Raw genomic sequence first — 4,500 nt, forward strand, 5'->3', positions numbered from 1 at the left:
CTCCAGGGTTGCACAGCCAGCCAGGGCCTGAGCCATCATCACCCAAACATAGTTTTCGTACTGGATTGACCAAGGCGTCACTCCCTCCTTTCTGCTGTCTAGGGACCTCCAGGTGCATGAGTGTCCCTGCAGTGTTGGTGGCTCACAGCCACAGCTCTTGTTAGAAGCAAGTGTGATTTCCCAGAGAAAGCTGCTCTTGAGACTTTCTAGCACTGCCTTACCTAACCACAAAAGTACTTATTCTGTCTGAGAACAATGTATTCTATGTAGTGGCCCCTGAGATAAGTTTTTTTTTTTTTTTTTTTTTTTGTCAGCATTCAAAATCTTTTTAATAAGAGAGTAGGATCCAGGGTTAGTTTTTGTAGCCTCGGCTGGCCCGTCGGCCTCTGGCACGCTCGAACTTCCGGCCCTTGGAGCGGACGTAGGGTTTGGTGTGGCTGTGCGGGGTTGCTGGGGCCTTGCCAAAATGCCGGTACACCGCTCGGCCCTTGCGAGGACCGGAGAGCAGGACAGTGCCGCAGCCCTTGGTGGAGTCCAGGGCCAGCTGGTCGAAAGTGAGGATCTTGCCCCCTGCCTTGAGGATGCGGCTGCGGGCCCGGCTGGTCACGCGCAGTGCACATACCTTCAGTTTGGGCACCTCTTGAACCCGCACGTCATCCGTTGTGGTCCCCACAAACACGGCCGTTTTGTTTTCCGGGCCAGGAAGCTTCATCTTCCGGATCATCCGGGAAAGGGACAGAGGCGGCCGGTTGGTGCGACTCGTAAACAACCTCTTCAACACAACCTGGTTGAATGTGGAGTTGGTTCTTCTGGCCAGAAACCTGTACAACTTGACCAACAGCTTCAGGTAAATATCCTGGCTCTTGGGCTGCTTGCGCCGAACCTTCTGGTCCTTGTTGTGGCGGATGTCGACTCCCATGATGGCGCCTCCTGCTCGGCCAGGTCCGGAAAATGAGATAAGTTTTTAAAGCACTGTAAATTCTTCGGTTGAGGTGAAGAAATTTCCAAATTAATCTCTCCACATTAGGACGTTGTAACTTTCCATAGACAATCATTTCTCCATCTATCCAGGACTTTCACTTCTTCAGTTTCCTACCTAAAACTAAAACACTTTCATCGATTTTCTCTGACTGTTCTGAATCTGATGCCTGGATTTTGACTCATATCCTCACAACCTGAGTCTACACATTATAAATGATACAGATACAGGATGGCACTTATTAATATACTGTTTCTGCTTTGTTTTTATTTTGTGTAGGGGGTAAAAGGAGTAGAAAATGATGTGTTTTCTTCCTTCTGTGAAAATACTTGGTTGCTCTTATTAAACTTTCGGCCTCCTGGAGCCTCAGCAACAAGAATATTTCTGAAATGCCCACTATGCATCCTCATCCTTCTAGAGTGAATTGATTGGTCTAGTTCACATGACTCCTTGGTAAACTGGTTGATAATACCTGGTGCAGTGAGGTGGTGGAGGCATTTTTATCCACTCAAATTGGGATGGACTTGGTGCTACTTTGAAAGGGAAAGCTGGCAATACAGATTCAGATTAAAATGCAGGCATTCTGGCTGGGTGCAGTGCTTGACACCTGTAATCCCAGCACTTTGGGAGGCCAAGGTGAGCAAATTGCCTGAGGTCAGGAGTTTGAGACAACCCTGGCCAATATGGTGAAACCCTATGTCTACTAAAAATACAAAAAAATTAGCCGGGCATGGTAGCATGCGCCTGTAATCCCAGGTACTCGGGAGGCTGAGGCAGGGGAATTGCTTGAGCCAAGATCACACCACTGCACTCCAGCCTGGGCAACAGATTGAGACTCCATTTCAAAAAAAATATATTAGCTGGGCATGGTGGGACGCGCCTATAGTCCCAGCTACTCGGGAGGCTGAGGTAGGAGAATCGCTTGAACTCAGGAAGCGAAGGTTGCAGTGACCTGAGATCATGCCACTGCACTCCAGCCTGGGTGACAGAGGGAGACTTTGTCTCCAGAAAAAAAAAGGCATTCTTTGTGCAGTTATTCTAGGAAATTATTCTATAAAATTGTTAGCACAAGTGTGCAAAAACGTATGTACAAGGATGTTAAACATAGTGTGTGAGGCCGGGCGCGGTGGCTCACGCTTGTAATCCCAGCACTTTGGGAGGCCGAGGTGGGCGGATCACGAGGTCAGGAGATCGAGACCACGGTGGAACCCCGTCTCTACTAAAAATACAAAAAAATTAGCCGGGTGTGGTGGCGGGCGCCTGTAGTCCCAGCTACTCGGAGAGGCTGAGGCAGGAGAATGGGATGAACCTGGGAGGAGGAGCTTGCAGTGAGCCGAGATTGCGCCACTGCACTCCAGCCTGGGCGACAGAGCGAGACTCCGTCTCAAAAAATAAAATAAAATAAAATAAAATAAACATAGTGTGTGTATGTGTGTGTATATATATATATATATATTTTTTTTTTTTTTTTTTTTTTTTTTTTGAGACGGAGTCTTGCTCTGTCATCCAGGCTGGAGTGCAGTGGCACAATCTGGGCTCACTGTAACCTCTGCCTCCCAGGTTCAAGGGATTCTCATACCTCGGCCTCCCCGAGTAGCTGGGATTACGGGCTCCTCTACCACTCCTGGCTAAGTTTTGTATTTTTAGTAGAGACGGAGTTTCCCCATATTGGCCAGGCTGGTCTCGAACTCCGAATCTTGTGATCCGCCTGCCTCGGCCACCCAAAGTGCTAGGATTACAGGTTTGAGCCACAGCGCCCGGCCTTAACATAGTATATTTTTGTAGTAGTAATAAATAAGTAGGTCAGGCTCTGTGGCTCACACCTGTAATCCCAGCACTTTGGGAGGCTGAGGTGGGAGGATCACTTCAGTCCAGGAGTTCAAGACCAGCAACACAGGAAACTCTGTCTTTAAAAATAATTTAAAAATTAGCTGGGCATAGTGGTGCACACCTGTAATCCCAATTACTCAGGAGGATGAGGAGGGAGGATTATTCAAGCTCAGGAGTTCAATCATATAGTGGGCCATAATTCCACCACTGCACTCCAGCCTGGGTGACAGAGCAAGACCCTGTCTCAAAAAAAAAAAAAAAAAAAAAAAAAGAGGAAAATTTATATGTGAGTAAACAACTGAAGGAAAATAATGATCTATTGATATGGAATTTTATTTTTAAAATAGAGTCAGCTGGGCGCGGTGGCTCACTCCTGTAGTCCCAGCACTTTGGAAGGCTGAGGCGGGCAGATCATGAGGTCAGGAGATCGAGAGCATCCTGGCTAACACAGTGAAAACTTGTCTCTACTAAAAATACACACACACAAAAATTAGCTGGCCATGGTGGCACGCGCCCCTAGTCCCGGCTACTCGGGAGGGTGAGGCAGGAGAACTGCTTGAACCCGGGAGGCAGAGGTTGCAGTGAGCTGAGACTGCGCCACAGCACTCCAACCTGAGTGACAGAACGAGACTCCATCTCAAAAAAGAAAAAAAAAAAGTATATACATACTAGAATACTATATGATACTATATGAGAGTAAAAATAAGTGAAATCTACATACAGTAGTCCCCCCTTATTTGAGGTGGATATGTTCCAAGACCCCCAGTGGATGCCTGAAACCTTGGATAGTAGTGAACTCTGTATACATTTTATTTTTTCCTACAGATTCATATCTACGATAAAGTTTAATTTATAAATTAGGCACAAGAAGAGATTGATAATAAAAACTAATAACAAAATAGGACAAATAAGGCAGGGTGCGGTGGTTCACGCCTGTAATCCCAGCACTTTGGTAGGCCAAGGCAGGCGAGGTCAGGAGTTCACGACCAGCCTGGCCAACATGGTGAAACCCTGTCTGTACTAAAAATACAAAAGTTAGCCATGCGTGGTGTTGCATGCCTGTAGTCCCAGCTACTCAGGAGGCTGAGGCAGGAGAATCGCTTGAACCCAGAAGGCGGAGGTTGCAGTGAGCCAAGATCATGCCACTGCACTCCAGCCTGGGTGACAGAGTGAGACTCTGTCTCCCCTCCCCCTGCAAAAAAAAAAAAAAAAAAGAATAAATAATAATATACTGTAATAAAAGTTATGCGAATGTGTTCCTCTCTTTTCCTCTCTTGATCTGAAAATACCTTATTCTACCATATTTACCTGAAAACCACAGAAAGCAAAACCGCAGTTAAGCGGGACTGCTGGAGCTGGTGAGAAAAATGCAAAATAGCATGTAGTGTTTATTTGCTTATGTGTGTGGATTAACGTTATCTGTTTATCCTCTTATCTAGGATCTAAAATTAGTCAGAACTAAGAAGTGATACATATACATACTGCTAACAGTGGTTATCTTTGGAGGGTGGGGTCATAGATAATTTATTCTCTAGAATACGTTGCATTTTTTCATTGCATTACTTTTGTAATCAGGCAAAACCAAAACAAAACTGTTAAGCATAAATTTTACTAAAAAGTGAGATATATGATTCTAAAGACCATTTATTCTACCTTGGTTTCAAACTCAATCAAATTCAGTTTGGCAATTC

General features: G+C 45.6%; 1 pseudogene across 1 annotated transcript; it reads right to left on the reverse strand.

Annotated features, from left to right (window-relative positions):
- Positions 1-286: 286 nt before the first annotated feature.
- On the reverse strand, positions 287-952 carry LOC100598619 (annotated as a pseudogene). Its single transcript, XR_001116590.2, has one exon. The product of XR_001116590.2 is annotated as a 60S ribosomal protein L18 pseudogene (transcript).
- Between the last annotated feature and the right edge of the window lie 3,548 nt (positions 953-4,500).

The sequence above is a fragment of the Nomascus leucogenys genome, chromosome 11 (assembly GCF_006542625.1).
Source record: "Nomascus leucogenys isolate Asia chromosome 11, Asia_NLE_v1, whole genome shotgun sequence".
NCBI classification, from domain to species: domain Eukaryota; kingdom Metazoa; phylum Chordata; class Mammalia; order Primates; family Hylobatidae; genus Nomascus; species Nomascus leucogenys.